General features: G+C 37.1%; 1 protein-coding gene across 1 annotated transcript in view; it reads right to left on the bottom strand.

Annotated features, from left to right (window-relative positions):
• The window catches only part of baz2ba (bromodomain adjacent to zinc finger domain, 2Ba), a 116,934-nt gene extending 111,637 nt beyond the window's left edge, over nt 1-5,297 (bottom strand). Inside the window, exon 1 of the mRNA XM_061233940.1 lies at nt 5,104-5,297. The gene's annotated coding sequence lies outside the window, so the exon portion shown is untranslated. The remainder of the gene's footprint in view (nt 1-5,103) is intronic.
• Nucleotides 5,298-12,261: the final 6,964 nt, after the last annotated feature.

Genomic DNA, 12,261 nt, shown 5'->3' with positions numbered 1-12,261 from the left:
GCAATGGCTTCATGCATTTGAGTTAAATGAATCTGGGGGGACCGAATAGCAGCTTGTCTCTCTTGCTGTGAATTTTGTGGCTTGTCATAATGTGCCCACCTTACTGAGATATGGTCAGACCAATAAAAAAGAAATGCTTGCCTTTTCATGACAAAACCTTTGTTTGGCTCACATTTTCATGCATACTAAATTCAGTTTAGCACAGGAAGATATTAAAGCATGGGAAAATGTAGAATGACTCTTAAAAATTAGTTTCTAACATCTTGGTTATCTAATTTTAAAAATAAAATGTTGTTACATACAAAATCACAAAGACATGGTCAACTCTCAAGTTTGGTCTCTTTGAAACTACTACAGCTAACAGAAATCTGTTATTCTGATCAACTACTGGCCTAGTACCCACATAACCAATAACAAGACTAATACACAGTACTGTAAATATTGCGTTACATAAAAATTCTGTTCACACCACTTTGGTTTCACAGAAATTTCATAACAAATAGTTATTTTCTTCGTTTGGCCCATTTATGGAAGCATCAGGTGGTAGCTAGTTGTAATTCCCTTGAAAATGACAGTCCTCCAAGGATTAGCTATTCAATTAACTCTCCAGGCAAAGTCTCATGATGGAGCTCTGTTTGAAATCTGTCTTTGGTTGTGTAAGAAGCTGGCCAAAAGCTTGTTGTTACTTTTTTACTAAGGTATGCAGAAGTTCAGTCCCAATTAATCTTCTGTCAGAGGAAAAAAGTCACTTAATGTACAAACATAATCAATCATAAATGAAATAATTAGCCAGATAATTCATGCTCAACCACCTGCAGCTGATTAGCCAAAAATAACAACTAAGATTATACTGGTTGAACTGAGTAGTTATGAGTTGACTGAGCTGCCTGTGTCAGCCAAAATACATATAGGCCTAAACAAGCTAAAACAGTTACTTTGCATGAAAAATATTCTGGCATCAGAATGTATATGATGGCCAAGTTTGAGAAAGATTTGGCAAGAATCAGCAATGCTCCAAATACATTAATTTTCATAATAATATGTCTATGGATAAATGTGTTGTTGTTTTTTTCCAAAATCCCACTGACATGAAACATTCTATATTTGGCATTTATTTCAAAATAAAAAATGCATTGTATTTCTTCCATCACTGACTGAAATAGTTTGCTTCATTTTACTGAATACATTTCCAATTTTCTCAAAGTACACCACTGTGCAACCTTTAAGAAACTAAAAATTTAAGATTGACTAAGCACTCAATCCACATTATTATTATTAGCAGCAGCCAGTTTTCCAATTATATCGCTGAATTCATTTTCATGTAAAGCAAATAAACACACTGCATCAGACCCCACCCTCCCCACCTTACCCCCAATTTAAGCAAAGGATTACAGCAGAACCTAGTGTACATATGGGATTGTCTGTATAAAAGCTGTCTGTGTTTCATCAGTTCCAGCATCCCTAGACACACTGCTCCTAAATCCTCGTTTCTCTTAATCAGCTTAGTCAATGGCAACTGTTTGTTGCAACCTTGGTAGAAGTGCAAATAGTTTTTGGTCATGTCTATTCTAATTCTTGAATTCCCAAGACATTTTTCTGTACAAAAATACAAACCACGGTAAAACTATATTGTGTCTTCACAACTGCAAAGAAGAAAAGGCTCTCCTTGCAAGAACAGACTTTCAAAGGGTTGAAGTCATCTCTGGTTTGAATGCTTCATACTGAAAACAATGACAAGCCCCAACTGATGCATTACCTTAACATGAGTAAGATAGTGAAACACAAGTACCCTTAAGGTCCCTCCATGCTTCCAACTCACAACCCACAAGCAGACAGGAATTTGTGATTGAAGCAGGGCTGAGAGAGACAGAAGCAGGACAGAGACTGAAGCAGGACTGAGATATAGAAGCAGGATTGGGAAACTGAAGCCGGGTTGAGAGAAACTGAAACAGAAATGAGAGATACTGAAGCTGAACTGAGAGACTGTGGTAGGAGTGATAGACTGAAGCAGGACTGAGAAACTGAAGCAGGACTGGGAGAGACTGAAGCAGGGTTTAGAGACTTGTCCATTTAAATTCACTGATACTGCTAATGGCTTCTCAGCTACAGAATACATCCAGCCTCTGTCAAGCTGCTGCCTCAGAAAGACTTCCCCAGAAGGGAAGCAGCACATCAGAATGTTTGGCTAAACATCTGCTCTTTTTACTTTTCAGGTTTGCGGTAAATATCAAAGAAAAGGAGGCAGGGGTGATCACCAAAGGCCTCGATCAGTACTCTGCTTTCTTTTGTCTTTTAACCATCAGAAGAATTAAAATAGGACATCATGTGGGTGGCCAGCTACACAGAACTCATCAAGTAAATTGCCGAACTGCAGCAACATCTCCATGGGGACTGATTTTCTTTTCATTATATGATCCCTTAAAGTTCAACAGTGGACTTCGGTTTCAGCTCTATTGCTGTTGTGGCGATTCAGTAAAGCCTCCAATCTTGCTTGCAGTGTAAAAACATGAGTCTGTTTAACAGCTGCTAGTTAGAACTGGGAGCCTAATTTTCCAACCATTTTTATTAAGTGATACTTCTAGTCGACACACGCATCTCAAGTAACAGCTCCAAAGAAAGACAGAACACCTCCATTCCTTAGATTTAAGACCGCTGTTGTCAGGAATAGTCAACAAGCGAACAAGAAATTTACATCTGGTTAATCATAACTTGGTAAGACAATGCGTACTAGGAATTGTACCGTTTGGAATAAACGTTGATGCTGGCTGGCACATTACAGTCAGAGCACCACTACAGGTTCAAGGTTGGCACATTGACTGGCACATCAAACAAGATATTGCTCTCGCAAAATTCCTGATTGGGATCCAAAAGCTACAATTCCAGACAAGTAACTCATTGGACCATGGCCCTAAATCTGTAGGTTCTTGTTTTATCAACATGCTACAAACTTAACTCTGAGATATATTAGTGAACTTGTTCGTGAAGAAGCCAGCACTTAAGGCTCAGGGCTAAACGTCAGCACAAACATTGTTCATTTAAATACCATTCCATGTCTGGTCCTGGACCACATGTGAACATGGCTTAATTCAGACTTTTGTCTACGTCTTCTCACTTCAAAAAGTATTGAAAAAGTGCATCCTCGGCCCTCCATTTCTCCTTCACACGCTGAAATCTAATGGAACCATCTGCTATCTCAGCACAGGGGACCTTTGCATTTCTTTATTCATCCGCAACATCGAGTAAACAGGCTGAATACCTTGTGCAGGCCTCTACATAACAATGTTCTCAAACTCACCTTACTATATTTTAAAAAGCAATGGGTCTCCCGTGTGTCTTTAATAGCTAAACATTTTTTCCCAGACGTGAAAATAAAAATGGCCTGCTGACTAGTGGTATAATGTAAATATGTGTGCTACACAAAGCCTTATACCTGAACCAAAAAGATAAATAAAAAATGTTTTATGTCACAATTAACTTGAAAAGGCTATTAATTTCCTATACATACATCAATAAAGAGGCACTCTTGGACAATTTGTTATATTATTATTATTAGTTGTTAATAATAATCATCATCATTATCATCATCATCACCTTCATCATCATTATTACAATAATAGGGCTAATAACAATAATCTCACATTGGTGTGCACTGAAAATTAGCAGTAACGTTAAATGTAACGAAAGATTTTCTAAATAAGTATAATGCAATAACTGTATATATTTCGATAGACAGTTGTATCATCAAAGTTGAGGAGACGATAAGAACATTGCTCGAGATTAATTTCACATTCGGGTTCAGCCACTTGAAAATAAATAGCCTAATAGCCTTACTTGTAAAGTGTTCTAACCTACTACTTGGCTACTGATAACTGCAAGTTACATGATCTTGGGGTGACACTACCCACACCTGTCATCCAATAAAATTGCAATGGTTATCATACTCATCATAATTTTCCTATTCAATATGTCATCTTATTTATTCACATTATTTTCCATTCTGCTTGAACCTAAATATATTTTAGAAAGATATCGAACATAAAACGCAATACACATGCTCCCACATTTTTTTCTCTTAAACTTCACATGACGTCATCGTCTCCCCTCAAAACATTTCATAACTTTCTGTCTTTAGGAGCATAGCTAGAAAGATTCGGTTCTTGGAAAAGTATAAAGACTTGGGTATTACAATTACCCAAGATGGCGAGAGGCTTGTTGTTTAGAGGGCAGAAAAATGGAGGATATTGTAATATACACAAAGGGATAAATTTCAACAACTCAGCCAGCCTGCAGCTGGCTGCCTCTCTTTATAAGGAAGCAACAAAAGATAAGAGAAAAAGACAGCCTCCAACTCAAACAGCGGACTACTCTCAGAAGAGAGGGGATTTCCTCCTAACACAAGAAAAACACTGCACTAAAAGCCTATCCACAACCACAAATACATACAACAATAGAAAATATACTATTTACGTTTAGAAATGTTGGTTTCTCAGTGAACAGACTGATTTTATGCCATAATTTTTGAGACACGTATTAAACGGACCACAGCATAGGTAGCTAGCAAGCCAGCTAGCAGCTCAACCCCCTTGGTTATCTAGCTGAGGTGCTAGCTTTCACCGATTCCTGTATCGTTAGAATACATTTAAACTGGAACAGAACATGTAGAGCTAGGTGTGTGATGGAAAATAAGCATCAAACAACAGCGATCGCAGTGACTCTCGAAACTGTTTGCATTCTGAACGTAACATTTGAAACAGGTTTTTAAAATTCGCACAGTTTAACCGCACGAGTGCGCACACAAAGACGAGGTCCGTACTGACTCAAGTATTTAGCTAGCTACCAGCTTAATCAAAAGCAACAAAACATACCTCATCAAATGTTGATTAAAGTTTATAATTGGTATGTTTTGTTTCGATTACGGTAAGCCCACAACAATCGATACATTTATAACAGTCTTCTCATCTGACAAGTTTTTATCAATCTGCAGAAGAAACTACCCAGCTAGCAACATAGCGTTGTATCTCTATTGAAATAACTGAACGCCTTTCAGTACGTTGCTAGCTACAGTAATCTTAACTAGTCGCATTAAAACAAATCAAAACTTACCCTTAGTTGGACACTTCTGGCTACGTAATCCCCCTTATCCTTGTTTCCAAGTATTATTTATAATATATAGCTAGCTAATGTTTCTTTTCTTTCTCGGTTTTGTGCTGTCGTTAGAGGCCGGTAGCCGGAGATGATAAAGAAGGGAATTGGGCAGTAATTGAGTCTCGGTGTTAGTGTGTGTGAGTGAGTGTGTGTTAGTTACTAACAGCAGATTGAAGGAGACTCTTCTCAAGGGTTATTCAGCTCGGCTTCACCACAAGAACGAAGGTGACGTCAGCTTACAAGCTCACTAACAATGAATTTAGCGATATTTACCATAAAAAGCTTAAACATCGGATGCACAGTCTTATAAATAAAATAGCAGGACATCAATCAATAAGTTCTGAAGTTAGAATTATTATTTCGTTCTGGGTTTACACTTTGCATTTGGAACAATCTTGCGTCTAAGCAGGTTTCTTTCGAGTAGCCTACAGGATATCATCTTCTGGCGTTAAATAAATAGCACGCTTTATAAATTAATAACTGAAAACACGCAAACCACGTAACTTACGAATATTAAGCATTAATATCCCTGTGTAAAAATAAATAGCGCAATATTGTAAATGATGGGCCTAATCATTATGAGGATACGGTTCATTATAATACAACCTACTTCGCCTCCTTTGCATGGACTGGTATGCTCTCCAAGTTAAACAAATATATTTATTTGATAGAGAGAGAGAATATGCAATTTAAACAAACAGCAATGCATAAAGTGCTTGTGCATAGTTGATATGTCAAAGAAGATGATTTCCGACAGTCCCATCACAACAGCAAGATAAGCACAAATCAAGAGGTAGTAGGAGGAAGGGCGGGCCCAGGAGAATACTCTGAAGCCACTACGGATGTTTCAATAGCTAGACATTCTCCATGTGTACTATGTGCATGGAATACGCTGTCAGTAATGACATATCGTGTTACAAATCCACACATAAGTTATGTAATATCTTAGCATTATCATAGTATTCTCCAATTGTACAATATCATTTTATTTGGGATCTCTGTAATAATGCCAGGCTGAAGTAAAAACTGCTACAACTTAGTGACTTTTGCTTCTCCAAATCTTTGATTTGAGGTCAAAGTGAATGATATTAAAGTCAGAAAAGACATTTGCATATACAAACACAAAGAAGCATGGATTGCTTGTATATCCTAGGTCCACAATCTGGAAAAAAAACATCAACACAAACAGCAATGTTTGCTTTTACAATAGAATTACGCTTGTACAGTTTGAGGGAATTCAAAAACTCCAGAGTTTTCCTTTATGTTGCAGCCAGCCCACCACAGTCAGACAGAGAGTGCCATCTGTGCCTAATTGTGGGTCTTTTTTTCTGTCTGTGAGGGAACAATCGGCAACAGGCTGAGCAAAGACCTCATGACCCAGTCTGGGTGGAGACGGGGGGGGGGGGGGGGGATTATTTTATTTAATAACCACAAAAGCGACAGCTAAGTGGTCACTAACAGAAACCACAACAAAATCTGTAACTACTGTGTGTGAGACGTTACATTTTTTTCAGAAGAAATACAGTCATATTAAATTCAGTATAAAAAGTAATGGGCAAAAACAGAATCACTATGAACTGAGAAAAAAAGGAATTGCTATTCACTGTTCACATGCAGCTCAATCAACTACTGGTGTAGTTCTATAGGGTGTTCATAAACTACCAAATTTAATTTAGGAGATTTTTATTAGTTGAAGAATGAACACATTACATTTCATTACAGTTTAAAATGGTACCTGATATAAGATCTAAACATAAACATTACACTTGAATGAATGAATTCCTGACAAAAAACCAAAACATTTCAAAAGGTCCCTTAATTACCTTGATCTTGAAGAAAATGAATAGTCCTTAACTGCACTATTATGTTCTTCTCTGCATGCAAACTGCCCATTGACTATACCTTCTTTGATACTGTTATCTTGAAATAAGGACACTCTTGAATTTAAGAACAGAAAAAAATCCTTATTCAGCTTTTTTGGAAGTTTAAGTGTGTTCACCATCTTGTCGGTTTATTGATTTCTCCCTCTGCCTCCTTCCCCCATTTATCCTCCGCAATGGCGAAACACCGGTTTGAGACAGGCTGGATGAAACTAGAGCTACTGGATAAACAGACATGTAAGGAGAGGAAAAATGTTTACATATATTTATTTTCACACCAACAGCTAAATGCTGGAGGGGGGAGGGGGGGTCAGTATTATTGGCAATGCTTCATTAGTATTAGCACGTGGGGAGCACTTTAAGGGCCTTCATTAGAGTGAGCGTCACAGGCTGAGAGTCCTTTTGCATGCAACGGGAATGTCAGCTTCACCTCGGTCATTTGTAACATAATAAGTGCAAGTACAATGACTGCAATGCAAGCACATTGGGGGAAGGGCACACAGCCTGTCTCCTTTACTGGGATTTTTAAAGAGTCTTGATTAGAAAGTATAATTAGACAGTATAATGAGCCACCAAAAGAACTATAGTAAAGATGATCTCTCCAGAGACTGATGGAAAACAAATTAATGTGGTGATTTGGTTTTAATTATTATTTTTCTATTAGTGCATGGCAAGCCTAGGCTGCCCATCACACATAGGGTCTGTGCTTGCAGTTATTGATTTTTGCCTGACACATTCAGGGAATACAGATTTTAATCATCTCAGTATGCCACACTCTCTAATTCCATTAAAAACAAGAACCTTCCAGCACCACAAAAGCATTTAATTTCAATGACACAATTTTTTCACAGAACTACAAAGCCGCAAATGGCGCCTTCACAGTAGAAGTGGCCTAAGGTTTTTCTTTTTTCTTTTTTCTTTTTTACACATAATTAAATTTACACTATGCCTCTCTCAAAGCTGTAAGTAAGCCACTAATAACAAAGACAATGAACTACTAATACTATGTCATTAACCTGTGCTGAATTATAATAGAGTCGAGTGGTTGTTTCAGCATTTTATATAACATTTGAGATTGCTCATAATAGGCCTATTATTGGTAAACTGTGGGTTGCGAATAAATTACTGTCATGTCCTATAATGGCAATTGTAGACATATTAGAAAAATGATGCAACTCTATTATGGACAGCATGTGTTAAGCACTGAAACTTTATTTCTAGGCCTGTCAGTATTGCTATTTGTATTTATAAATAAAAAATGCCCACTACATTATTGCATAATTTATACACATTAATCCTCACAGACCTGAAAGGAAATTAAATGATCTAGATTATTGGTCAACATTATGCAATAGGAAAAGGCTGGAAGTGGTTGTTATGCTGTTTCTTGTGTTTTCAAAGCCCTGCAGAATTTTGAAATGCCACCCGTTTTTTCTTTTTTAAGCAGCTTGTTGCTAGCAGAAATTGTGATAAAAGGGCTTTGTAAAATAAGAAGAAATCACACCATCGCAGCCTTTTGTTGCTGTATATTGATTATATGCTAATTCCTGCCTAGAAACACAATGGTGCATCTTAAATAGCATGCATCTTATCACTCAGTTATAGCATTTTACCAATATCACTTGAATCAGATTATAAGAGCAAATGTAAAAGGACCATGCTCACATTTTCATTTGCACAAGTAAAAAGCAAATGTTCTGGTTTGCTGAGGGCATTTCAAGGGAAACAATGTTTGTTCATGTTTTTGCCATCCTTACTTGCAAGACTCAGTTTGTAACAATGATTTGCTTGAAAAATGAACACAAACTACAAATAATAACACATATTGCAATTATATAATTATATATCATATATGATATAAAAATATATCCCTTACACTTACGGAATTCATAGCTTAGCAGGTTGCAGTAATGGTAATGACGTCTTTGTATATCTGTATATATTTGAAATACCCTCTTACTCCAGATTTGGAAACTTGAGAGTAATGATCACACAAAAGTCTTATGGGAATTAATTGAAAATGAAGAATGAATTAACCTTTTACCTCTGCTCAATGCAATCTGCTGAGGCTTGGTTGGGGGCGGCGGAGGCAGGGTAAACGATGAAATGCTCAGCTATCCTGAGCACTTCTGCTACCACGGGCACTTAAGCTGTCCATCACGCTGCCTGCTCTACCATTCCAAACAGCATCTGAAGGTCAAAAATGGAATCACTGCTTGTGCTCGGACTCCCGCTGTAATATGCCACAGTATACTGATGTAGGTGTGATAACAAACTATGGTGACATCAATATAGTGGCACATGGGTGGTTCACACATGCATGAATATACACATGCACCCTCTCACATACAGAATCACAGAAATCCCTTTAATGGAAAATGACTGGTAATGACAGTGATAATGAGCGTCATGCAATGCGGCTCTTTGACATAATGAAATGGTGAAATAATTATTTGTTGCGCAAAGTGAATGCATCCTGATCAGAATTTGAAAAGCATCTTTATCGAGCAGGATATTTATACGTTTAATGTCAGCAAATTTTCTAGTTAACGAGCGCACTCATAATTTACTACTTTTACCTTGGGAAATAAAAAATTCAGACATCGTTTTAATTAACTGCATGGAGGGAGAGTGTGTTTTATCAGTCAACGGTCTGGTCCGTTTTTAGCGATAGTAGACATTTCTGCTTGCAAAGAAAATGACATACTATCGTTGAAGCAGACTGTGCTTTTTTTTTTACTCTAAATGGTCTTCTCTCATTAAAAGGAAGATTTTAAGGGATGAGACAATGCAAGAATCAATGGGGAGATCCCAGTACTGGTGCAAGGGTTACATTTACAATTATGATCCTGTCTCCTTTCCTAAAGTCTTCAGATGTAATAAATCAGAGAACGCATCATTCAGAATGAAAGGAAGAAAACCCCTGGCAGGATTAATACAGGAGAGCAGCAGAGGAGTATAGATCCAGGACTGTGTCAGTTAAACAGAATCTGTCATCTCATTCCTCCAATATTTGAGCACATAGACTGATACTAGATTTCCTTGAAAAGATGGCCCACCCCTCCCCCAAGAAAAACCCAAATGTGCTGAGATGACGCTCAGCGTCTGTAGCAATTTGTAAAGGTATTGTCTCATAATCCTTGAGAAAGGTCTTTTGTGTTATTACACTGTTCATAACACACCTTAATGGAAATTAACACAGCATTTTAATCTGCAATGAGGAGAATTAGCAATTTGTCATTTTGAGATTAGAAAGAATGCTGGCACTTGATTCTGGCAGCATGGCTTTACATCTTTCTCCTTTTTACTGAAACAACCTTGTTTACGTCATTTTAATGAATAATATCCTTTCCTTTTGATTTCAACCAATGTACATTTAAGGGGAAATAATGGTATGCATTTCGGTAAAATATGTGTATAATTCCAAAAGGAAGACATTTAATTTTACTTGTAGTAACACAGTGTTTCTGGTAGGTATGAACTTTCTTTGTTGATTAGGGGAAAAATAAATACATTACAACACATTATTAGTGGAGACATACAATGGGCTCTAGCATTATTGGCACCCTTGATGAAAATGAAGAAAAAAGGATGCATATAATAAACACAAACAATAATCTATATGTTATGCTCAAACATACTGTATGGAAACACTACATACTTTCATTTCAATACATTTAAGTATTTATTATTAAGTAATGTAATTTATGATGAAAACCTTAGGTCTCAAAATGATTGCCCCCCCCCCTAACAATTAATAACTGTAAATAAAATCAAATAAAGTTAAATTGGCATTAACATTTTAATACTTAGTTTAGTTAAACTCAGTCTAAAGGAACTATATTGTGTCATTCCATTACTTCATGTTTCATTACAGTATAAAAATTAGGTAACAAACATGCAAACTCCCATCATCCATTAGCATGGGAAAAGCCAAAGAACTGTAAATTCAGAAGAGACAGATGGTAACTGAAGTCTGGTAATGGGTACAAAAAAATACATAAACTGTTAAACATACCATTTACCGCTGCAAGGGCAATAAAACATCCAGTATGGAATGGTTGCAAACTTGCCAGGAAGGGGATGCAAGTGCACATCGTCCCCACTGATGGTGAGGATGATGGGGAGGGAGGCCATAAAGTTTAAGTGCAGAGATTGGTTGTAGCTTGAGGTCACCAAGTCTCAAAAAAGAGCATAAAATGGCTCCTTTATATCAACTACAACCAACTCTTTAGATGGGTGGCGTGAAGACTGAACACAATTAACAAAACTGAGCTGGAGAGCTGGCTGTAGGTAGATTGTCCAGTAGGACGGTGAATCCAAACATACATCAAAATCCACACAGAAAACGGTGAAAACAACATCCATGTTCTGCACTGGTCCGCTCAGTCTCCAGATTTAAATCCCATCAAAAACCCAAAGATATCAACGATTCTGAAAAATTCTGCATGGAGGAATGGTCAAAATCTGTCCAAATGTATTGTCTAACCTTATCACAAATTATAGGAAAAGACTCATGGCTGTCATCTCTGCCAGTGTTTGCACAAAGTAAATAGAATCTAATAAAATTGGCAATAACATTTAACTTAGTTTAGTTAAACACTGTCTAAAGGTTAGAAGTATATTGTGCCATTCGATCACTTCATGTTTCACTAGAGTATAAAAATGAGATAACAAGCATGCTAAATCCCTTTGTCATCCATCAGTATGGGAAAAGCCAAAAAAACCCCTACATTGTGTAGGTGTGCCAGAAATTGTGAAACCTGAATCACTGAATCCACTGAATCATTAATAAAGCACACTACTTTACACATGTTGGAAAAGATTTTTCTGTAGTTCTGTAATCTGACACCGTATGGCATATTATTTCATGTTGAATGCTCAGAAGATTGTTGTTTAGTGGCAAGATGTAACATTTCATTATATGTTGTACACAATCATTCTCAAGAATTCACTCTAAATTAGGAGGGTAGAAAATAAGCTTTTCATCTTTTCATGTTTGTTTATCTGAATGCTGCAAGGCCCCTGGGAGGCTCCCACTATTCATGATATTCTTATGTCCGGTGCTTGGAAGAAGCTACACTCTTCCATTTTCTTTGAAATGATAACTACAATCTTTCAGGTGTAAAATGCATTGTGCATCCGCATTAAATACAAAGATAAATGTTGTCTGCAGGTGGTACCAGCAATACAAAGTCACCTTTCCCCTTCACTGGTCAGTCCACTTATTCTTTTC

Source organism: Conger conger, chromosome 3, assembly GCF_963514075.1.
Source record: "Conger conger chromosome 3, fConCon1.1, whole genome shotgun sequence".
Lineage (NCBI taxonomy): Eukaryota > Metazoa > Chordata > Actinopteri > Anguilliformes > Congridae > Conger > Conger conger.
The sequence above is the reverse complement of the archived record's forward strand: the minus strand, read 5'-3'. Positions and strand labels throughout refer to the sequence as shown.